At 57.3% G+C, this 23,522-nt stretch overlaps 12 non-coding genes across 12 annotated transcripts; all 12 read right to left on the bottom strand.

Annotated features, from left to right (window-relative positions):
* Window positions 1–4,125: 4,125 nt before the first annotated feature.
* On the bottom strand, window positions 4,126–4,318 carry LOC148806440 (U2 spliceosomal RNA). Its single transcript, XR_016089601.1, has one exon. It is a non-coding gene; the product is annotated as a U2 spliceosomal RNA (small nuclear RNA).
* A 6,853-nt stretch (window positions 4,319–11,171) lies between these two features.
* On the bottom strand, window positions 11,172–11,362 carry LOC148806441 (U2 spliceosomal RNA). The gene has a single exon (XR_016089254.1). It is a non-coding gene; the product is annotated as a U2 spliceosomal RNA (small nuclear RNA).
* A 785-nt stretch (window positions 11,363–12,147) lies between these two features.
* LOC148806442 (U2 spliceosomal RNA) lies at window positions 12,148–12,338 on the bottom strand. Its single transcript, XR_016089255.1, has one exon. It is a non-coding gene; the product is annotated as a U2 spliceosomal RNA (small nuclear RNA).
* A 783-nt stretch (window positions 12,339–13,121) lies between these two features.
* LOC148806443 (U2 spliceosomal RNA) lies at window positions 13,122–13,312 on the bottom strand. Its single transcript, XR_016089256.1, has one exon. It is a non-coding gene; the product is annotated as a U2 spliceosomal RNA (small nuclear RNA).
* A 793-nt stretch (window positions 13,313–14,105) lies between these two features.
* Window positions 14,106–14,296, bottom strand: LOC148806444 (U2 spliceosomal RNA). The gene has a single exon (XR_016089257.1). It is a non-coding gene; the product is annotated as a U2 spliceosomal RNA (small nuclear RNA).
* Window positions 14,297–15,083: 787 nt separating this feature from the next.
* On the bottom strand, window positions 15,084–15,274 carry LOC148806445 (U2 spliceosomal RNA). The gene has a single exon (XR_016089258.1). It is a non-coding gene; the product is annotated as a U2 spliceosomal RNA (small nuclear RNA).
* Window positions 15,275–16,061: 787 nt separating this feature from the next.
* LOC148806446 (U2 spliceosomal RNA) lies at window positions 16,062–16,252 on the bottom strand. The gene has a single exon (XR_016089260.1). It is a non-coding gene; the product is annotated as a U2 spliceosomal RNA (small nuclear RNA).
* Window positions 16,253–17,041: 789 nt separating this feature from the next.
* LOC148806447 (U2 spliceosomal RNA) lies at window positions 17,042–17,232 on the bottom strand. The gene has a single exon (XR_016089261.1). It is a non-coding gene; the product is annotated as a U2 spliceosomal RNA (small nuclear RNA).
* A 799-nt stretch (window positions 17,233–18,031) lies between these two features.
* LOC148806448 (U2 spliceosomal RNA) lies at window positions 18,032–18,222 on the bottom strand. Its single transcript, XR_016089262.1, has one exon. It is a non-coding gene; the product is annotated as a U2 spliceosomal RNA (small nuclear RNA).
* Window positions 18,223–19,007: 785 nt separating this feature from the next.
* On the bottom strand, window positions 19,008–19,198 carry LOC148806449 (U2 spliceosomal RNA). The gene has a single exon (XR_016089263.1). It is a non-coding gene; the product is annotated as a U2 spliceosomal RNA (small nuclear RNA).
* Window positions 19,199–19,991: 793 nt separating this feature from the next.
* On the bottom strand, window positions 19,992–20,178 carry LOC148806450 (U2 spliceosomal RNA). Its single transcript, XR_016089569.1, has one exon. It is a non-coding gene; the product is annotated as a U2 spliceosomal RNA (small nuclear RNA).
* Window positions 20,179–22,923: 2,745 nt separating this feature from the next.
* LOC148806451 (U2 spliceosomal RNA) lies at window positions 22,924–23,113 on the bottom strand. Its single transcript, XR_016089605.1, has one exon. It is a non-coding gene; the product is annotated as a U2 spliceosomal RNA (small nuclear RNA).
* Window positions 23,114–23,522: the final 409 nt, after the last annotated feature.

Consider the following 23,522-nt stretch of genomic DNA (forward strand, 5'->3'; position numbering starts at 1 on the left):
CCCCTGACACTGCCCCGCCCAGAGCAGCGGGGTCGTCTACCGCCGGCTCCACTCCGTCCAGGAGCCTGCTCCTGATACCGGCGTCGGTCTCCTTCTCAGCAAACAGGGTGCTGTAATATTCTGTGGCACACTCCAACATCCCGGGTATGGAAGTGGCTACAGACCCGTCCGTCCTCCGAACGCCGTCAAAGAAGCCTCGCTCTTGTTGCCTCCTCACGGCGCCGAAGAACTGGGACGAGCAGCTTTCGTCATTCTCCCTCCAGACTCCACGGAGCCTGAAAAGAAAGTCCTTAGCCCACTGCAGCCACTTACCCCTAAGCAGGCTCTTGATGTGGGCGATCTTCTCCCCCTCGTAAGCGCCCCCTTGGTTCAGCTGCGCATACAGTGCCTCGAGCTCCTCCTGGAGCTTGGTGCACTGGCGGTCCTCCAAGCTGCGGCGGATCCTGCAGTACTTCTTCGTCACCACCGCGATGGTGCGCTTACAGGACTCCCACCAGTGCACCGCCGAACTGAAGGCGTCCCTCCTCTCCGCACATGCCCTCAGCACTGTAGCGATCTTCCTCTGGTATCTCGCCTCCTGCAGGACTTGCCTGTTCAGCTTCCAGTATCCGGCCTGGAAACGAGGGTCCTCAACACCAAAGGAAGCCGTCAGCATGTGATGGTCGGAAAACCAAGTAGGGGTCGCTTGCCTGCTTAGGGTCGTCCAGTTCGCCGAAGTGAAGACATAATCCAGCCGCCTGAAGGTCCCCCTTCCGTTGTCCCAGGTGTGATGTGCGACATTCTGAAATCCGTCCCGCAGGCCAAAATCTGCAATCAGAGACCGTAACCCATGGGCACCCTCACCTTGTGAGTCCCCCAGGTCGATGTTAAAATCCCCGCCGATGATCAGCTCTCTGTTTGTGTACAGCAGGGGCTCCAGATCTTTCAGGAAGGAGCCCTGCTGCCGCCGGTCCGCCGGGACATACACACCGATCAGCCGGGTCCGCACCCCGTGCCGGGTCCCGTCGACCACCAGCAGGCGCCCGGGGACCACAGAGCTGACCACCTGTGCCGCAAACCCTGGGGAACCACACAGGATGCCCACGCCAGAGGAGTTCACCCCCCCAACGCTCCACCACGAGGGCCCCTTTGTCCACTCCTTCTGGTAAGCGAGCACATCGTCGTGGTCTTTCAGATGGGTCTCCTGCAAAAAGCAAATATCCAAAAGCCTTTGGGACAAATATCGGAAAACTCCAGCTCGTTTCTCCCGGTTCCGCAGACCCCTCACATTAGCCGTGGCCACTGTGAAGGTCATGGCTGCTCCGGGGGGCTGTCACTCTCCATACCGTCACTGGAGCTAGAGCTGAGTGGATGCTCTGCCCCTGCTGCACTGACCGAACTGTCGGTGTCTGTCCCCTCGATGTAGGTGACCGAAGGGACTGGGCTCACGCCCACCTCCATGTCAGAGACGGGGTCGGGCCCGGGATCGAGAACAAATCCGGGGCTGGGACCGAGGCCGGGGTCGGGGCCCCGGTCAGGGTGGGGGTCGGGGTCGGGATCGGGGGGAGGGGGGTCGGGAGAGGGGTTGGGGCTGGAGCCCGGGTCAGGGTCAGGCCGGCGCGAGTACTCGCGGTCCGGGGTGTCGACCTGGCACGTCACCACAGGGCTCCCCTCACCTGAAAGGCACTGCGCCACAGAGAAGGGGCCCCGTGCCATGACTCTGTCTCCCTGCCCAGGGGGGAGGGAGCCTGCGGTGTCCCCCAGCTCCTGACCGTCCTGCGTTGACGCTGGCGCTGCCCCCTCCTCCATCTCCTCCTGGTCTGCCATCACCTCCCGGTCTGCCATCACCTCCTGCTCTGGCGCCGTCACCAGAGCTGCTACCGTCTCCGGGACGAGCTCCGCCTCCCCGTAGTACTCCCTGGATGTCTTCTTCTTCTTGTCGCCCGTCTCCATCTGTCCCTTGCCAGCCTGCGACCGCTTCCTAGGCTTCTTCCTCAACACAGGCATGTGGTGCATCTCCTCCTCCTCCTCACCTGCCCCCCGTGCTGCGGTTGGTCCTGCGTCTGCTCGGGCGGGGGGGGGGGCCTTCACCACATCCGCCCAGCTCCCGACCACCCCGTCCTCGACCCGAGATGGTCCCTCCTGCGGATCGTCGCCGTCCTCCTCATGCTGCCTCCCCTTCCCCTTCCCTTTCCGTCTCGGCCGCACCACCACCGTCCATCCGGCATCCTTCCCGGCTCCCCCAGGGACCGCTCCACCACCATCCTGATGTTCGTCCTCGGTGTCCCCAGCCTCACTGCCGTCCGACTCCGTTTCTCCCACCGCCAGGCCGGATCCGTCATGGACAGCTCTGGCATACTCGGCGTTCCTAAGGAGGCAGTTGCGATACAAATGGCCAGTGTTGCCACACAAGGAACACTCTTTAACGGGACAATTCCGGGCCTGATGACCCCGCCGGTGGCACTTCCCACACTCCGCCGCGTTGCACTCGGCCTCCCGGTGCCCGGACTCCCGACACTTCCGACAGAACGGCGGCTGATTCCCGTAGAACAAGTACCCCCTACCTGGACCAATGGCGAAAGTGGCAGGCGGGTGGGCGAAACCGTCCTTACTTCTGTCGTCTGGCCTCAGCTCAACGTGATACTGCCTCTTCCCGGTCCAGACCTTGTAGGGGTCCATGATGATACGAGGGGGGTCCAACACGTCGACGTAACGACGGAGGAAGGTCGTGACGTCACTATCGGGAACAAAGGGGTCAAACATGTGCAGAATCACTGACCTTTCATTGTTGCTCTGGAGCCCCAGACACACGTAATTCTCCAGCCTGCCACTTTCCTTAGCCTTCATGATCTTCTCGGAAGCGCCACGATGTCCTTTCTCCTCCACGAACGAGAGATCCATATAGCGCTGCGCCCGATTCCCCTGCAAGCACTTGATATCCGCCACGTCCAAACCCAGGATCCCAAAAAGGATCTCCTCTTCGAAGACGTCCCTCCCCGGCATCTCTCCATCCGGCTTCCAGATGAAGCGGATGGTCTTCCGGATCTTGGGACCCTCCTCAGCCGTCCTCGCCGCCCCGGGATCCGCAGCCATCGTTCCGCAGCCTTTGCGGCTGCCGAAGCAGCCTTCTCACCAAAACCGAAGTCTTCTGGTGTCCAAGCGTCCAATCCAGGAAACGAAAATCCGAAGCGCAGTCCAGGCCAATCCAAAGTCCAAATCCGGCAAATCCAGCAGCGTAGTCTCCTCCAGGCGGTGTCCTCTCCGGTCTTCTCTCCCCGGTCTTTTGGTGTTACCTCAGCCGCGGGCCTGCCACGTACTAAGGATCGCAGCCAAAAGGCCGAGAAGCGATGCCCGACGCCGGCCTTGGGCGGGCGCGCGGGCGTCCGGCTGGCGCGCAGCGGCGCAGGCCGACGCCTCTGGAGCCCGGTCCGCACGCGGCTGCCGGCCGCCCGGACTCCGCTCTCCCCCTCTCTTGCCTGCCTGCTTGCTCGCCTGCCTGCCCGCCAGTCCCGGGCGGGGGCCCTGCTCTTTGATCTCCTGTCAACGGCCCGACAACGACCGCAGCCGCGGGGGGCGCCAGCCGGCCGGCCTCCTTAGCTTAGGCCCCTCCCACCAGCAGCAGCCGTGCCGAGTGAGCTGCAAGCGAAAGCGGACCGTCGGCACCTGCGGGCAGAGGCAAGGGGCAGCGCTCTCTCGGGAGGGACGGGGACACACACACACCTGCCTGCCTGCCGAAAAAAAGAAAGAAAAGGTGTATATACTAAGTTTTTTGGAGGGAAAACGGCCGGCTGTCGAAAGGGGCCCGCCTGCAAGGACGGGGACACACACACACACACACACACACACACACACACACACACACACACACACACACACACACACACAAGCCACGCCTGCCTCCCTGGAAAAAGGAGGAAAAAACTAAGTTTTTTGGAGGGAAAACGCACGGGAGCCGAAAAGGGGGCCGGCCTGCTTGCCGAGAGAGTCGAGGCGCGGGAAAGTGCACGGAGGGAGCACGGGAACGGGGAGGGGGAGAGAGAGAGACACAGAGACACACAGATGGACGAGAGACGAGACCGGAGAGGAAGGAGCTCCGGTCCACCTCGCTTGCTTGCTAGCTACGTCTGTCTTTTCACCGCTGAGAGAAGGTAGTGCACCGTTCCCGGAGGCGCTGCAATACCGGGCCGATGCGTGGAGAGGACGGAGCAAGCTCCTGATCCAGCTCCCTGTTCCAAAAATCCGTTTAATATGTGGTCCCCCGATGGGGGACGTATCAGATATTAAACTGATAAGAACAGATTTTTTTTTTTTTTTTTGTTTTTTATTACAAAAATACAAAATACAACAAACCAAAAAACACATGGACATCCGAAAAACAAAATCCAAAACCAAAAAGTCACAAAACATGTCAAACTAACAGAAACCATTCATTATCATAATCCCGCCCCTTATGCAAAAACCAGTCCCTCCCCAATCCTCAAATTACTCCCGCATCCTCAGAAAAGACGAAAAATACAAACACAAAAAAAAAACCTTCAATACATACACTGCACACCAGAAAACACCCCAATGAAAAACAACCCCTCCCGATGGTCTTTCGCCGCTGCGGAACCCCTCCTTTGAACGACCCATTGGATGGGTCTTGCGCTGTCCTGCCACACCTTCCAGGCGATGCCTTCCGCTGCGTCGACCCTTCCGTGGCCGACCAAGTCCTCCCAGGAAGCCCAAAGAAAGAACCTGACAAGGCTAATTGTCCAACATCAAAAAAGTCCACAGAAACCTTGTCAATCAGCAAAATCAAACATACAGAAACACGAATAACAAAAACAAAACCCCGCGAGAAGCCTATCAAATCATGAAACAACAAAAAAAACAAAACAGCAGTAGTCAGACATCAGCCAATACCTTCCACTTTTCCTTAACAGCGTGGAAACTCCACTTCCTTTTATCTGTGGCCACCATACATCTGACATCCCATAGGACTTTATTCCACACCCCCCCCACATCACATGTCACTCCCTTCTTCACCAGTAAATTTCTTGCGGCCCACAGTTCAATTTTCACAAAACTTATCAAAAACCATAACAAAAAAACCGTTCCTTTCGTTCTCCCCCCCCCCCTCACACCAAACATTATTGTCGCAAGGTTCAATGCAAAAGTGCAATCTATGGCTCCCAAAAGAGCGTTACTCTTTTCCCACACTTTTTGAGCAAAATTGCACGACCAAAAAACATGCTCGATGCTCTCCTCGAAATGACAACCCGTTCGGGGGCACCCAACCTGCTTGGTCAACTTATGCTTATATAGCACAGTTCTTACAGGGAGCCTCTTCCACACCGTTAACCAATTAAGGTCCAGACAGTCCAGACGCAAACCCTTAGGCTGCACTCTTCCCCAGATCTCGTCAGCGACGCCCCCCACAACCCTGGCTTCTGCTCTTTCTATTATAGCGCAATACAGTGCCCTGTGGTCCAGCAGCTCCGACTCATCCACCGACTCCAGATGCTTCCTTATCCAGGACACTGCATGCCTGTAATGCCAGGGTAGATCTTCTCCGTGGGGGACGTCGTTCTTCCAGCTGGTGAGTCTGCGCATGCTGTTCGATAACCAAAATCTCACAAAGTACTGGTAATCATGTGACACAGGCTGTTTCAAAGCAGCACACAAACCAGACACAAACAAACAGTTCAGCTTAATCGGCATGTTTGGTACTGATCTGCCCCCCTTTTCTATGGGTCTATACATATCAACCCGTCTTACATATTCGTATTTTTTGTTCCACACAAAACGAAAAACTTCTCTGACCAGATACCTATTATACCTAGCCGGCATAGGATACACATTTGCTAAATACGTGAGGGCAGGCAACACGTCTGTTTTTAATACAATTACCTTCTCGATATAAGTAAGCCTCCTGTCGCCCCATCGGAGTAGTCTTTTCCTGACTACCTCCAAAGCCTCTTGCCAGCTGCTATGAATAGTACTTTGGTCATGAAAAGAAACCCCCAAAACTTTCAGAGGACCTCTGCAGCAATTCAGGCCGCAGAGACTCCCTTTTTCGCCCCTCCAACACCCGAAATATTTGATTTTGCTTTTTTGTCTATTTAACTTTGCTCCAGACATCCGGGCAAAGCCATCAAAAAGCCCCAGAGCCTCCTGCAGACTTTCCTTCGACCCTACCATCAAAGTGATGTCATCAGCGTACAAAGTCATCTTCACTCGCCCCCCGCCACTCCCAGGCAACATTATGCCTTCCACACGCGGGCTCGCGTTAACCATCCTCACAAAGGGTTCCAAGTACAGCACAAATAATAGCGGCGACAACGGGCATCCTTGTCTCACGCCCACCTTCTGTTCTACCAGTTTCCCCAGGAATCCATTCACCACCACCCTACTCCCTACTTGCTTATACAAGGTCTTTAGCCACCCAATAAAAAGCACGCCGAAACCCATCCTTTCCATCACAGCCCACAAGAACTGATGCGACACTCTATCAAAGGCCTTCTCCAAATCCAGGCTCACCAGTGCAAGGGGGATGTTCCTCTGCTCAGACCACGCTATTGTGTCCCTAACCAGCTGCAATGACCAGGTAATTTTCCTTCCCTGGACCCCACACGTCTGATCTTTCCCAATCACTTTGTCCAACACTCCTTTCATCCTATTAACTAACACCTTTGCGAAAAGTTTATAGTCCGAGCAGAGCATTGTTAAAGGCCTCCAATTCGCAAGCTCTGTCGGTTGGCCTTTTTTATACAACAGAGTCAAAACCCCTTCACTCATCGATCTTCCCAGGACGCCCATGCAAAAAACCTCCCTCATTACCTCGAGCAAGATCGGCCCCAATATACCCCAGAAAGTCCTATAAAATTCTGATGGCAGACCATCAATTCCAGGCACTTTCCCATCTTTTGTGTCAGCTAAGGCCAACCTAAGCTCCTCTAATGTGAAAGGGCTTTCTAAGAGGGCCCTACTCTCCTCCGGCAGCTGTGAAACAATACAATCCAGAGAGGTGAGATCTATCTCTCTTCCCATCTCTTTTTCAGAAAAGAGACACTGATAATAGTCAAACACTGCCTCCAACATACCGTCTATGCCTGCCACTATCGTGTTCTCACCCACTCGAACCCCATCCAGCCGTCTTTTAGCCTGCTGCTTTCTCACCTGTCTAAAAAGATAAGAGACGCAGGTCCCTTGCTGCAGGGATGAGTCTACCCGGGTCTTAAAAATGAAACTCTTTGCCCTCTCCTCGTGATACGCCCTTAACTGCCTCTTAGAAGCTGCCACCTCAGTCATGTCCACTGACACCCCATCATTAAGAAGAGCATAAAGCTTATTCAGCCCTTCCTGGAGCAGCCTCCCCTCTTTCCTTACTTTTTTCTGACGTTCCAGACAATAGAACCTCGTTTCACTTTTAACTTTCTTCTTAGTCTGCTCCCACCAGTCCAACACAGAGACACGCTGTTGCCTTCCTGCCCACCACCTGTTCAAATTCAGACTCATACGATCCACATACTCTCTCTCTCCCAAAACCGCAACATTCATTCTCCACACACCCTTCCCATACATTCCGCCTGCCAGGCTCAAATCCACTTCTACAATATCGTGATCCGAAAGCCAGGCCGGGCGAGTGGTGATTCCTCCAACTGCCACCTCCCTAGATACAAAAACATAATCAAGACGTTTTGCCACACCTGACGCGTTCCTCCAGGTAGGCACCACCCCTTTTCCTTGAAAACGCACTGCACTATCAACTAAATTGAAGCGCGTCAGCAGTGTGCGCAGCTGCTTTGCCCCCGCCTCTTCCTTATTAACGAGGTCGACATTAAAATCACCACCGACGACCAGAAGCCTATTTGTGGCGCACAAAGGGAACAGCTCTTTAAAAAAATCTGCCCTCATGGACCCTACAGCCGGAGCATAGACACACACGACTCTAAAACGACACTCACCAACACTCAAATCAACACTCAAAGCTCTGCCCGGCACCACTACAGCACTCCCTTCGACTAAAACATCCCGATTCCCAATCAACACACCCACACCCGACGAGTGAACCCCGCCCACACTCCACCTAGAATCCCCTCTATCCCACTCACGCGCAAAACCCACCACATCCCTATTATCCTTCAAATGAACCTCCTGTAAAAGACAGACATCAAAATTAAAAAGCCTCAAAGACTGGAAAACTGCAGTCCTTTTCACTTTGTTCCTCAGTCCCCTGGTATTTAAAGTGAGAACCTTAATGGCCATGAATAGTCACTTCACAGTTTTTCTTCCCACCTATCGATGATAGCCATCGCCGCTATATAAGCGTCCCGCACATCCGCTTCCTGACAGCCACTCACAGCCAATCTTGTGATTCTCCTAGCCGATCCATCGTTCTCGAGCTTCACTCCCGGAAATCTTTTGGGTATGTTTTTAAGTCCACCCGCCCTGCTCGGGAACCTCACAGTCCCGTTCTGCCATTCACACTTCTTTAAAAAAAAAGACGAGGCATCCAACTTTTTCACATACCGGCCATCCTTCCTATAAACCCCCGCAGCAAAGGCTTCCTTTGCCTTCCCAGCACTGTTCCTCCACTGCTTCACAAGATCAGAGAAAAGATATTTTTTCGCGATTATCTCTGAGTGGTTTCTTCCATATACTTGAATGCGCCTCACTTCTTTGCCAACGCACTCACACTTGTACTTAATTCCTTTCTTCTGCAGATCCTGCTCTTCAAACCCGGCTGGCCAATTGACCTCTCTGTTCTTCTCATGCCATTTGCAGAGGTCAATGAAGTCCCTGGGGAGGTCCGAGTCCAGCCAAAGGCCTTCCTCGCTCCCCAGCTTCTGCTCAGCCTGGACGCCCTCATCCGTCCCAGGTATGCAAGAAACATCGGATGACACTGAGCATTCTCCGGATTGGGGCAGGACAGGCCCCTCATCACGGACTTCACCCTCCTCAGGTGTGTAAGCTGCCACCAGGGCCTCTGAGACAGATGTTTCACTCAGTGTCAGATCCTCAACACCTCTATCAGCTTTCTTGGCCACTAGAGCATCCGACCCTTGCGCCTTCCTCTTTATGGATTTCTTCGACACTGACGGCCCTTCTTCTCCCCCTTCCTCCATCCTCTCATCCCAACTCACGCCCGGGGCACAGTGCACCTCCTGTCCGACTTCTATCACTGCCGCCTTCAAAAGGTCTAGTCCTGGCGTCTCTGAAACCTCTGAAAAGCCGTCAGTCTCCGAAAAATTTCCATCTGCTGGCTCGATTTGCATATGCAAATTTGACTCCGCCCCTGCCTCTGCTTCTCCCACCACTTCTCCGGTCTCCTCTCCTTCCTGGCCTTCCATTAAGAAGCCTCCGTCTTTTGAAAACCTTCGGCTTCCCTCTTTACCAGGCTCCCTATTTTCAGCCTCCTCACCACTGACACGGCCCGCACCTTCCGAAACTTCATCCACCTTCCTTCGTCTCTCCTCCTCATTCGCAGCACCTGGTCTCACACCTGCAGCACCACTAACAACTTCTGAAAAAGTCCTCTTCCGCAACGCACAGTCTTTAAACACATGCCCTGCACCGCCGCACAAATTACATCTTCTTTCTTCCTTGCATTCGGAAGATAAGTGACCAACCCCCTCACATCGTCTGCAAATTCGCTCCCTGCAATCCACTACATGGTGTCCCTCCTTTCTGCATCTCCTGCAGACCGAGGGCTGTCCATAATAAAATAAGTACCCCCTGTTGGAGCCTATCTCAAACGACGCCGGCGGGTGCAAAAGGCCGTCCGGAGACGACCCATCTGCTCTGAAGCGCACTCTGTAACGCCTCCGCCCTGTCCAATAATTCTTCCTGTCTATGAGCTTCACCCCTATGCCCTGAATGTCCACGAAGCGCTTCAAGAAACAAACTATGTCCTCTTCTGGCACATAGGGGTTAAACATCGTCACTGTCAAAGTTCTTAGCTCCCTGGCAAACAAAGGCTCCACATAGTAGTCGACAAAGGGCTTTTCCTCCCTCCTTCTGTTCACCACCGCCCAAACATTCCTGACAAGATCCTCTGAGATGAGCGAAAGGTCAAAACATCGCTTACCCGGGAAGTCTTGCAGGCAGAAAACGTCCTCGGGCTCCAAGCGCAAGGCAGCGCCGATCACCTCGTCCTCGAACTTGTCCCTCGAAACAAAATCCGTCTTCTCCCCGTCGTCTCGCTGCACAAACCGAACGGCATGCCGCACTCTCCCTTCTCTCGAAAAGGCTCCTCCTTCCATCGTCTCAAAAAAATGGCCGGAAAAAAAACCGCCACGCAAAAAAAGCTTCGAGTCTCCTCGAAAAAAAGCGATCCGTCTCTTCCTCTTTCTTCTGGCCAAGATGCAAGCTGCGGACAGGCCACACACTTGATCTTCGCCAAAAGGCCGAGAAGCGATGCCCGACGCCGGCCTTGGGCGGGCGCGCGGGCGTCCGGCTGGCGCGCAGCGGCGCAGGCCGACGCCTCTGGAGCCCGGTCCGCACGCGGCTGCCGGCCGCCCGGACTCCGCTCTCCCCCTCTCTTGCCTGCCTGCTTGCTCGCCTGCCTGCCCGCCAGTCCCGGGCGGGGGCCCTGCTCTTTGATCTCCTGTCAACGGCCCGACAACGACCGCAGCCGCGGGGGGCGCCAGCCGGCCGGCCTCCTTAGCTTAGGCCCCTCCCACAAGCAGCAGCCGTGCCGAGTGAGCTGCAAGCGAAAGCGGACCGTCGGCACCTGCGGGCAGAGGCAAGGGGCAGCGCTCTCTCGGGAGGGACGGGGACACACACACACCTGCCTGCCTGCCGAAAAAAAGAAAGAAAAGGTGTATATACTAAGTTTTTTGGAGGGAAAACGGCCGGCTGTCGAAAGGGGCCCGCCTGCAAGGACGGGGACACACACACACACACACACACACACACACACACACACACACACACACACACACACAAGCCACGCCTGCCTCCCTGGAAAAAGGAGGAAAAAACTAAGTTTTTTGGAGGGAAAACGCACGGGAGCCGAAAAGGGGGCCGGCCTGCTTGCCGAGAGAGTCGAGGCGCGGGAAAGTGCACGGAGGGAGCACGGGAACGGGGAGGGGGAGAGAGAGAGACACAGAGACACACAGATGGACGAGAGACGAGACCGGAGAGGAAGGAGCTCCGGTCCACCTCGCTTGCTTGCTAGCTACGTCTGTCTTTTCACCGCTGAGAGAAGGTAGTGCACCGTTCCCGGAGGCGCTGCAATACCGGGCCGATGCGTGGAGAGGACGGAGCAAGCTCCTGATCCAGCTCCCTGTTCCAAAAATCCGTTTAATATGTGGTCCCCCGATGGGGGACGTATCAGATATTAAACTGATAAGAACAGATACTACACTTGATCTTAGCCAAAAGGCCGAGAAGCGATGCCCGACGCCGGCCTTGGGCGGGCGCGCGGGCGTCCGGCTGGCGCGCAGCGGCGCAGGCCGACGCCTCTGGAGCCCGGTCCGCACGCGGCTGCCGGCCGCCCGGACTCCGCTCTCCCCCTCTCTTGCCTGCCTGCTTGCTCGCCTGCCTGCCCGCCAGTCCCGGGCGGGGGCCCTGCTCTTTGATCTCCTGTCAACGGCCCGACAACGACCGCAGCCGCGGGGGGCGCCAGCCGGCCGGCCTCCTTAGCTTAGGCCCCTCCCACCAGCAGCAGCCGTGCCGAGTGAGCTGCAAGCGAAAGCGGACCGTCGGCACCTGCGGGCAGAGGCAAGGGGCAGCGCTCTCTCGGGAGGGACGGGGACACACACACACCTGCCTGCCTGCCGAAAAAAAGAAAGAAAAGGTGTATATACTAAGTTTTTTGGAGGGAAAACGGCCGGCTGTCGAAAGGGGCCCGCCTGCAAGGACGGGGACACACACACACACACACACACACACACACACACACACACACACACACACACAAGCCACGCCTGCCTCCCTGGAAAAAGGAGGAAAAAACTAAGTTTTTTGGAGGGAAAACGCACGGGAGCCGAAAAGGGGGCCGGCCTGCTTGCCGAGAGAGTCGAGGCGCGGGAAAGTGCACGGAGGGAGCACGGGAACGGGGAGGGGGAGAGAGAGAGACACAGAGACACACAGATGGACGAGAGACGAGACCGGAGAGGAAGGAGCTCCGGTCCACCTCGCTTGCTTGCTAGCTACGTCTGTCTTTTCACCGCTGAGAGAAGGTAGTGCACCGTTCCCGGAGGCGCTGCAATACCGGGCCGATGCGTGGAGAGGACGGAGCAAGCTCCTGATCCAGCTCCCTGTTCCAAAAATCCGTTTAATATGTGGTCCCCCGATGGGGGACGTATCAGATATTAAACTGATAAGAACAGATACTACACTTGATCTTAGCCAAAAGGCCGAGAAGCGATGCCCGACGCCGGCCTTGGGCGGGCGCGCGGGCGTCCGGCTGGCGCGCAGCGGCGCAGGCCGACGCCTCTGGAGCCCGGTCCGCACGCGGCTGCCGGCCGCCCGGACTCCGCTCTCCCCCTCTCTTGCCTGCCTGCTTGCTCGCCTGCCTGCCCGCCAGTCCCGGGCGGGGGCCCTGCTCTTTGATCTCCTGTCAACGGCCCGACAACGACCGCAGCCGCGGGGGGCGCCAGCCGGCCGGCCTCCTTAGCTTAGGCCCCTCCCACCAGCAGCAGCCGTGCCGAGTGAGCTGCAAGCGAAAGCGGACCGTCGGCACCTGCGGGCAGAGGCAAGGGGCAGCGCTCTCTCGGGAGGGACGGGGACACACACACACCTGCCTGCCTGCCGAAAAAAAGAAAGAAAAGGTGTATATACTAAGTTTTTTGGAGGGAAAACGGCCGGCTGTCGAAAGGGGCCCGCCTGCAAGGACGGGGACACACACACACACACACACACACACACACACACACACACACACACACACAAGCCACGCCTGCCTCCCTGGAAAAAGGAGGAAAAAACTAAGTTTTTTGGAGGGAAAACGCACGGGAGCCGAAAAGGGGGCCGGCCTGCTTGCCGAGAGAGTCGAGGCGCGGGAAAGTGCACGGAGGGAGCACGGGAACGGGGAGGGGGAGAGAGAGAGACACAGAGACACACAGATGGACGAGAGACGAGACCGGAGAGGAAGGAGCTCCGGTCCACCTCGCTTGCTTGCTAGCTACGTCTGTCTTTTCACCGCTGAGAGAAGGTAGTGCACCGTTCCCGGAGGCGCTGCAATACCGGGCCGATGCGTGGAGAGGACGGAGCAAGCTCCTGATCCAGCTCCCTGTTCCAAAAATCCGTTTAATATGTGGTCCCCCGATGGGGGACGTATCAGATATTAAACTGATAAGAACAGATACTACACTTGATCTTAGCCAAAAGGCCGAGAAGCGATGCCCGACGCCGGCCTTGGGCGGGCGCGCGGGCGTCCGGCTGGCGCGCAGCGGCGCAGGCCGACGCCTCTGGAGCCCGGTCCGCACGCGGCTGCCGGCCGCCCGGACTCCGCTCTCCCCCTCTCTTGCCTGCCTGCTTGCTCGCCTGCCTGCCCGCCAGTCCCGGGCGGGGGCCCTGCTCTTTGATCTCCTGTCAACGGCCCGACAACGACCGCAGCCGCGGGGGGCGCCAGCCGGCCGGCCTCCTTAGCTTAGGCCCCTCCCACCAGCAGCAGCCGTGCCGAGTGAGCTGCAAGCGAAAGCGGACCGTCGGCACCTGCGGGCAGAGGCAAGGGGCAGCGCTCTCTCGGGAGGGACGGGGACACACACACACCTGCCTGCCTGCCGAAAAAAAGAAAGAAAAGGTGTATATACTAAGTTTTTTGGAGGGAAAACGGCCGGCTGTCGAAAGGGGCCCGCCTGCAAGGACGGGGACACACACACACACACACACACACACACACACACACACACACACACACACACACACACACAAGCCACGCCTGCCTCCCTGGAAAAAGGAGGAAAAAACTAAGTTTTTTGGAGGGAAAACGCACGGGAGCCGAAAAGGGGGCCGGCCTGCTTGCCGAGAGAGTCGAGGCGCGGGAAAGTGCACGGAGGGAGCACGGGAACGGGGAGGGGGAGAGAGAGAGACACAGAGACACACAGATGGACGAGAGACGAGACCGGAGAGGAAGGAGCTCCGGTCCACCTCGCTTGCTTGCTAGCTACGTCTGTCTTTTCACCGCTGAGAGAAGGTAGTGCACCGTTCCCGGAGGCGCTGCAATACCGGGCCGATGCGTGGAGAGGACGGAGCAAGCTCCTGATCCAGCTCCCTGTTCCAAAAATCCGTTTAATATGTGGTCCCCCGATGGGGGACGTATCAGATATTAAACTGATAAGAACAGATACTACACTTGATCTTAGCCAAAAGGCCGAGAAGCGATGCCCGACGCCGGCCTTGGGCGGGCGCGCGGGCGTCCGGCTGGCGCGCAGCGGCGCAGGCCGACGCCTCTGGAGCCCGGTCCGCACGCGGCTGCCGGCCGCCCGGACTCCGCTCTCCCCCTCTCTTGCCTGCCTGCTTGCTCGCCTGCCTGCCCGCCAGTCCCGGGCGGGGGCCCTGCTCTTTGATCTCCTGTCAACGGCCCGACAACGACCGCAGCCGCGGGGGGCGCCAGCCGGCCGGCCTCCTTAGCTTAGGCCCCTCCCACCAGCAGCAGCCGTGCCGAGTGAGCTGCAAGCGAAAGCGGACCGTCGGCACCTGCGGGCAGAGGCAAGGGGCAGCGCTCTCTCGGGAGGGACGGGGACACACACACACCTGCCTGCCTGCCGAAAAAAAGAAAGAAAAGGTGTATATACTAAGTTTTTTGGAGGGAAAACGGCCGGCTGTCGAAAGGGGCCCGCCTGCAAGGACGGGGACACACACACACACACACACACACACACACACACACACACACACACACACACACAAGCCACGCCTGCCTCCCTGGAAAAAGGAGGAAAAAACTAAGTTTTTTGGAGGGAAAACGCACGGGAGCCGAAAAGGGGGCCGGCCTGCTTGCCGAGAGAGTCGAGGCGCGGGAAAGTGCACGGAGGGAGCACGGGAACGGGGAGGGGGAGAGAGAGAGACACAGAGACACACAGATGGACGAGAGACGAGACCGGAGAGGAAGGAGCTCCGGTCCACCTCGCTTGCTTGCTAGCTACGTCTGTCTTTTCACCGCTGAGAGAAGGTAGTGCACCGTTCCCGGAGGCGCTGCAATACCGGGCCGATGCGTGGAGAGGACGGAGCAAGCTCCTGATCCAGCTCCCTGTTCCAAAAATCCGTTTAATATGTGGTCCCCCGATGGGGGACGTATCAGATATTAAACTGATAAGAACAGATACTACACTTGATCTTAGCCAAAAGGCCGAGAAGCGATGCCCGACGCCGGCCTTGGGCGGGCGCGCGGGCGTCCGGCTGGCGCGCAGCGGCGCAGGCCGACGCCTCTGGAGCCCGGTCCGCACGCGGCTGCCGGCCGCCCGGACTCCGCTCTCCCCCTCTCTTGCCTGCCTGCTTGCTCGCCTGCCTGCCCGCCAGTCCCGGGCGGGGGCCCTGCTCTTTGATCTCCTGTCAACGGCCCGACAACGACCGCAGCCGCGGGGGGCGCCAGCCGGCCGGCCTCCTTAGCTTAGGCCCCTCCCACCAGCAGCAGCCGTGCCGAGTGAGCTGCAAGCGAAAGCGGACCGTCGGCACCTGCGGGCAGAGGCAAGGGGCAGCGCTCTCTCGGGAGGGACGGGGACACACACACACCTGCCTGCCTGCCGAAAAAAAGAAAGAAAAGGTGTATATACTAAGTTTTTTGGAGGGAAAACGGCCGGCTGTCGAAAGGGGCCCGCCTGCAAGGACGGGGACACACACACACACACACACACACACACACACACACACACACACACACACACACAAGCCACGCCTGCCTCCCTGGAAAAAGGAGGAAAAAACTAAGTTTTTTGGAGGGAAAACGCACGGGAGCCGAAAAGGGGGCCGGCCTGCTTGCCGAGAGAGTCGAGGCGCGGGAAAGTGCACGGAGGGAGCACGGGAACGGGGAGGGGGAGAGAGAGAGACACAGAGACACACAGATGGACGAGAGACGAGACCGGAGAGGAAGGAGCTCCGGTCCACCTCGCTTGCTTGCTAGCTACGTCTGTCTTTTCACCGCTGAGAGAAGGTAGTGCACCGTTCCCGGAGGCGCTGCAATACCGGGCCGATGCGTGGAGAGGACGGAGCAAGCTCCTGATCCAGCTCCCTGTTCCAAAAATCCGTTTAATATGTGGTCCCCCGATGGGGGACGTATCAGATATTAAACTGATAAGAACAGATACTACACTTGATCTTAGCCAAAAGGCCGAGAAGCGATGCCCGACGCCGGCCTTGGGCGGGCGCGCGGGCGTCCGGCTGGCGCGCAGCGGCGCAGGCCGACGCCTCTGGAGCCCGGTCCGCACGCGGCTGCCGGCCGCCCGGACTCCGCTCTCCCCCTCTCTTGCCTGCCTGCTTGCTCGCCTGCCTGCCCGCCAGTCCCGGGCGGGGGCCCTGCTCTTTGATCTCCTGTCAACGGCCCGACAACGACCGCAGCCGCGGGGGGCGCCAGCCGGCCGGCCTCCTTAGCTTAGGCCCCTCCCACAAGCAGCAGCCGTGCCGAGTGAGCTGCAAGCGAAAGCGGACCGTCGGCACCTGCGGGCAGAGGCAAGGGGCAGCGCTCTCTCGGGAGGGACGGGGACACACACACACCTGCCTGCCTGCCGAAAAAAAGAAAGAAAAGGTGTATATACTAAGTTTTTTGGAGGGAAAACGGCCGGCTGTCGAAAGGGGCCCGCCTGCAAGGACGGGGACACACACACACACACACACACACACACACACACACACACACACACACACACACACAAGCCACGCCTGCCTCCCTGGAAAAAGGAGGAAAAAACTAAGTTTTTTGGAGGGAAAACGCACGGGAGCCGAAAAGGGGGCCGGCCTGCTTGCCGAGAGAGTCGAGGCGCGGGAAAGTGCACGGAGGGAGCACGGGAACGGGGAGGGGGAGAGAGAGAGACACAGAGACACACAGATGGACGAGAGACGAGACCGGAGAGGAAGGAGCTCCGGTCCACCTCGCTTGCTTGCTAGCTACGTCTGTCTTTTCACCGCTGAGAGAAGGTAGTGCACCGTTCCCGGAGGCGCTGCAATACCGGGCCGATGCGTGGAGAGGACGGAGCAAGCTCCTGATCCAGCTCCCTGTTCCAAAAATCCGTTTAATATGTGGTCCCCCGATGGGGGACGTATCAGATATTAAACTGATAAGAACAGATACTACACTTGATCTTAGCCAAAAGGCCGAGAAGCGATGCCCGACGCCGGCCTTGGGCGGGCGCGCGGGCGTCCGGCTGGCGCGCAGCGGCGCAGGCCGACGCCTCTGGAGCCCGGTCCGCACGCGGCTGCCGGCCGCCCGGACTCCGCTCTCCCCCTCTCTTGCCTGCCTGCTTGCTCGCCTGCCTGCCCGCCAGTCCCGGGCGGGGGCCCTGCTCTTTGATCTCCTGTCAACGGCCCGACAACGACCGCAGCCGCGGGGGGCGCCAGCCGGCCGGCCTCCTTAGCTTAGGCCCCTCCCACCAGCAGCAGCCGTGCCGAGTGAGCTGCAAGCGAAAGCGGACCGTCGGCACCTGCGGGCAGAGGCAAGGGGCAGCGCTCTCTCGGGAGGGACGGGGACACACACACACCTGCCTGCCTGCCGAAAAAAAGAAAGAAAAGGTGTATATACTAAGTTTTTTGGAGGGAAAACGGCCGGCTGTCGAAAGGGGCCCGCCTGCAAGGACGGGGACACACACACACACACACACACACACACACACACACACACACACACACACACACACACACACACACAAGCCACGCCTGCCTCCCTGGAAAAAGGAGGAAAAAACTAAGTTTTTTGGAGGGAAAACGCACGGGAGCCGAAAAGGGGGCCGGCCTGCTTGCCGAGAGAGTCGAGGCGCGGGAAAGTGCACGGAGGGAGCACGGGAACGGGGAGGGGGAGAGAGAGAGACACAGAGACACACAGATGGACGAGAGACGAGACCGGAGAGGAAGGAGCTCCGGTCCACCTCGCTTGCTTGCTAGCTACGTCTGTCTTTTCACCGCTGAGAGAAGGTAGTGCACCGTTCCCGGAGGCGCTGCAATACCGGGCCGATGCGTGGAGAGGACGGAGCAAGCTCCTGATCCAGCTCCCTGTTCCAAAAATCCGTTTAATATGTGGTCCCCCGATGGGGGACGTATCAGATATTAAACTGATAAGAACAGATACTACACTTGATCTTAGCCAAAAGGCCGAGAAGCGATGCCCGACGCCGGCCTTGGGCGGGCGCGCGGGCGTCCGGCTGGCGCGCAGCGGCGCAGGCCGACGCCTCTGGAGCCCGGTCCGCACGCGGCTGCCGGCCGCCCGGACTCCGCTCTCCCCCTCTCTTGCCTGCCTGCTTGCTCGCCTGCCTGCCCGCCAGTCCCGGGCGGGGGCCCTGCTCTTTGATCTCCTGTCAACGGCCCGACAACGACCGCAGCCGCGGGGGGCGCCAGCCGGCCGGCCTCCTTAGCTTAGGCCCCTCCCACCAGCAGCAGCCGTGCCGAGTGAGCTGCAAGCGAAAGCGGACCGTCGGCACCTGCGGGCAGAGGCAAGGGGCAGCGCTCTCTCGGGAGGGACGGGGACACACACACACCTGCCTGCCTGCCGAAAAAAAGAAAGAAAAGGTGTATATACTAAGTTTTTTGGAGGGAAAACGGCCGGCTGTCGAAAGGGGCCCGCCTGCAAGGACGGGGACACACACACACACACACACACACACACACACACACACACACACACACACACAAGCCACGCCTGCCTCCCTGGAAAAAGGAGGAAAAAACTAAGTTTTTTGGAGGGAAAACGCACGGGAGCCGAAAAGGGGGCCGGCCTGCTTGCCGAGAGAGTCGAGGCGCGGGAAAGTGCACGGAGGGAGCACGGGAACGGGGAGGGGGAGAGAGAGAGACACAGAGACACACAGATGGACGAGAGACGAGACCGGAGAGGAAGGAGCTCCGGTCCACCTCGCTTGCTTGCTAGCTACGTCTGTCTTTTCACCGCTGAGAGAAGGTAGTGCACCGTTCCCGGAGGCGCTGCAATACCGGGCCGATGCGTGGAGAGGACGGAGCAAGCTCCTGATCCAGCTCCCTGTTCCAAAAATCCGTTTAATATGTGGTCCCCCGATGGGGGACGTATCAGATATTAAACTGATAAGAACAGATACTACACTTGATCTTAGCCAAAAGGCCGAGAAGCGATGCCCGACGCCGGCCTTGGGCGGGCGCGCGGGCGTCCGGCTGGCGCGCAGCGGCGCAGGCCGACGCCTCTGGAGCCCGGTCCGCACGCGGCTGCCGGCCGCCCGGACTCCGCTCTCCCCCTCTCTTGCCTGCCTGCTTGCTCGCCTGCCTGCCCGCCAGTCCCGGGCGGGGGCCCTGCTCTTTGATCTCCTGTCAACGGCCCGACAACGACCGCAGCCGCGGGGGGCGCCAGCCGGCCGGCCTCCTTAGCTTAGGCCCCTCCCACCAGCAGCAGCCGTGCCGAGTGAGCTGCAAGCGAAAGCGGACCGTCGGCACCTGCGGGCAGAGGCAAGGGGCAGCGCTCTCTCGGGAGGGACGGGGACACACACACACCTGCCTGCCTGCCGAAAAAAAGAAAGAAAAGGTGTATATACTAAGTTTTTTGGAGGGAAAACGGCCGGCTGTCGAAAGGGGCCCGCCTGCAAGGACGGGGACACACACACACACACACACACACACACACACACACACACACACACACACACACACACACAAGCCACGCCTGCCTCCCTGGAAAAAGGAGGAAAAAACTAAGTTTTTTGGAGGGAAAACGCACGGGAGCCGAAAAGGGGGCCGGCCTGCTTGCCGAGAGAGTCGAGGCGCGGGAAAGTGCACGGAGGGAGCACGGGAACGGGGAGGGGGAGAGAGAGAGACACAGAGACACACAGATGGACGAGAGACGAGACCGGAGAGGAAGGAGCTCCGGTCCACCTCGCTTGCTTGCTAGCTACGTCTGTCTTTTCACCGCTGAGAGAAGGTAGTGCACCGTTCCCGGAGGCGCTGCAATACCGGGCCGATGCGTGGAGAGGACGGAGCAAGCTCCTGATCCAGCTCCCTGTTCCAAAAATCCGTTTAATATGTGGTCCCCCGATGGGGGACGTATCAGATATTAAACTGATAAGAACAGATTTTTTTTTTTTTTTTTTTTATTGAAAATGCAATCAATCAAATATAACATGCAATATCCAAAAGCAAACCATCAATATAATCCAAAAATAAAACACACCCAAATCAATTCACTGCAAACACCCATGAACATACACATCTTATTTCCATAAACCCGCCCCTTATGCAAAACGACCCTCCCATTCCCCAAAAAACATAACCATCCATCAATAATCATCAATTCAAAAACAGAAATTACAAGAAAAATTAACCATCACTTTCGTACCCAAAAGCTTCATCGAAATCCTTCTCACACCGTTCACACTCCCCCAAGGACTGTCCTAACATACGAATACCAGTAACAAATCTATCTTTAAACATATACTCAATTTGCAAGTCCTTATACTTATCCTCCAACCTTTTTGTCTCCCACAGAAACATATCACCCTCATACCGAAGATCCAAACACTCCCCCGAAGGGAACTCAAAAATCCTCATACGCTTAAACTTAGATTTATCAAAACGAGAACGCCAATCAGGGACCTCATGTTCATTAAACACCCGCAATTTCCTTTCCGTTTTCCATTCGTTAATCTTAACCCATTGTTCAGTAGATAAACCTCCAAATTCCCATCCTGCACGGTCCCCCCCACCTTGAACCACCCCTTTCTTGCCTGATACCCCCCTAACCGACTGCCTCCGCCCCTTAGCTTTCCTCCGAGCCCGTACATCCGAATCCTCCTCCATCTTACGTTTCACCTCCCCGGAAACAGCAGACTGACCCCCCAAAAGGGAAACATCAGACTGCCCTTCCTCTGAAACAACCGAAAATTCCGTGACCATACTCGTCAACTCCTCGCTGTCTTCTGGACCCAACACCGTCTCCGTCGATCCTCTTGATACAGTAGCCGTCCGGACCCCTGAGGGCCCCTCATCCCCACTCGCCGCAACCGTTTCCAATGCCTTCTCAAGGTTTGACAGATGAGCTGCCAAACTTGTCGTTGTTCCTGAAGCCGCCGCCTCTGCATATGATCTCACCCGCTTCGGACACTTATTGTACAAATGATCAGATCCCCCACACAAATTACAAGAAATGCTCACAGTACAGTCAATAGCTGCATGCCCCTCAACCCCACATCTCCTACATATAACACTTGTACACTTAGCTGCGAAATGTCCTTGCTTGCCGCATTTGCGGCAACCCGTCGGCTGACCAGAATAATACAAATACCCTCGGTTCGAACCGATGTAAAAGTTAGGGGGTGGATGAACCACGCCCCCTTCCGATGCCGCACAGGCCCGGAAACGAACCAAGTACCTCCGTTTACAGGTCCAGTATCCACCCGGATCCAGGATCTTCTGTCCAGCGCCCTGTATGTCCACAAACCTTTTCAAAAGAAAAGCAATTTCCTCCTCCGGAATGAAGGGATTATACACATGTACATACAAAGGTTTCAATTCCCTCTCAAACAAAGGTTCTATGAAAAAAAGGTTCAAAGGTTCAGAATCCTTACACGCCAACACTTTCTCCCACACTTTACGGCAAACAGATTCCGAAATCAAAGTCAAGTCCATAGTTCCCGAACCAACAAAATCTTGCAGACACAAAACGTCTTTAACAGTTAAACCAAAAATCCCAGCCATAATCCGTTGCTCAAAAATCGCTCTGTCCAAAAAAACTTTTCCCACCTCCAACTTCCTTAGCACGAAGCGCACCGAGTTCCGCATCCGTCCCTCTCGGGACCGAGGGCCCCCGGTCGCCATTCCTCCTCCTTGCTCTCCCGCCGTCTTGCAAAGGAATCACCAGCCCGCACTCCTCAACGCCTTCCTTCTCCTTCCGCCTCCGTCCTCAGCGTCTCCCGTCCCCTTCAGCTCCTCCAGCAGCAATACCAGCACAAGTCCCAGCGTCTCCGTCCGCCCTCCTCCGCCGCCCTCCCGACCTCCTGACTAAGATCTAGGAACTGCGGTCAAGCCGCTTGAACTTCGATCTTAGCCAAAAGGCCGAGAAGCGATGCCCGACGCCGGCCTTGGGCGGGCGCGCGGGCGTCCGGCTGGCGCGCAGCGGCGCAGGCCGACGCCTCTGGAGCCCGGTCCGCACGCGGCTGCCGGCCGCCCGGACTCCGCTCTCCCCCTCTCTTGCCTGCCTGCTTGCTCGCCTGCCTGCCCGCCAGTCCCGGGCGGGGGCCCTGCTCTTTGATCTCCTGTCAACGGCCCGACAACGACCGCAGCCGCGGGGGGCGCCAGCCGGCCGGCCTCCTTAGCTTAGGCCCCTCCCACCAGCAGCAGCCGTGCCGAGTGAGCTGCAAGCGAAAGCGGACCGTCGGCACCTGCGGGCAGAGGCAAGGGGCAGCGCTCTCTCGGGAGGGACGGGGACACACACACACCTGCCTGCCTGCCGAAAAAAAGAAAGAAAAGGTGTATATACTAAGTTTTTTGGAGGGAAAACGGCCGGCTGTCGAAAGGGGCCCGCCTGCAAGGACGGGGACACACACACACACACACACACACACACACACACACACACACACACACACACACACAAGCCACGCCTGCCTCCCTGGAAAAAGGAGGAAAAAACTAAGTTTTTTGGAGGGAAAACGCACGGGAGCCGAAAAGGGGGCCGGCCTGCTTGCCGAGAGAGTCGAGGCGCGGGAAAGTGCACGGAGGGAGCACGGGAACGGGGAGGGGGAGAGAGAGAGACACAGAGACACACAGATGGACGAGAGACGAGACCGGAGAGGAAGGAGCTCCGGTCCACCTCGCTTGCTTGCTAGCTACGTCTGTCTTTTCACCGCTGAGAGAAGGTAGTGCACCGTTCCCGGAGGCGCTGCAATACCGGGCCGATGCGTGGAGAGGACGGAGCAAGCTCCTGATCCAGCTCCCTGTTCCAAAAATCCGTTTAATATGTGGTCCCCCGATGGGGGACGTATCAGATATTAAACTGATAAGAACAGATTTTTTTTTTTTTTTTTTTTTTTTATTACAAAAGTATAAAACTTACATCAAAAATACATAAACAGAGTCCAAGACATTAAACATTACCATCGTACATCATTGAAACAGAAAAACAGGGTTCAACACAAAATTACATACATATTCTTACAACAAAACTAAACCCTTCCACCTCTCCCGGGCAGCGTGATATCCCCACCTCTGTGTATCTCTTTTTATTCGGCATTTTATTTCATGTAGTACTTTCTGATAGACGCTGTGCACCGTTATTACTTTCCCCTTTTTAATCAGAATGTCCCGAGCCGTCCACATCTCTGCTTTAATCATACTTATTATCAACCATAGTAAAAAGTTGACGCTGCCCACTTTGCCCCCCCCCTTTATTCCATACAGCACTACTGCCATTGAGATACTAAAAGATTCGTCCAACAGCCTGAAGAAGCGATTAC

This window comes from Atractosteus spatula, unplaced genomic scaffold, assembly GCF_055471065.1.
Source record: "Atractosteus spatula isolate fAtrSpa1 unplaced genomic scaffold, fAtrSpa1.hap1 Scaffold_5, whole genome shotgun sequence".
NCBI classification, from domain to species: domain Eukaryota; kingdom Metazoa; phylum Chordata; class Actinopteri; order Semionotiformes; family Lepisosteidae; genus Atractosteus; species Atractosteus spatula.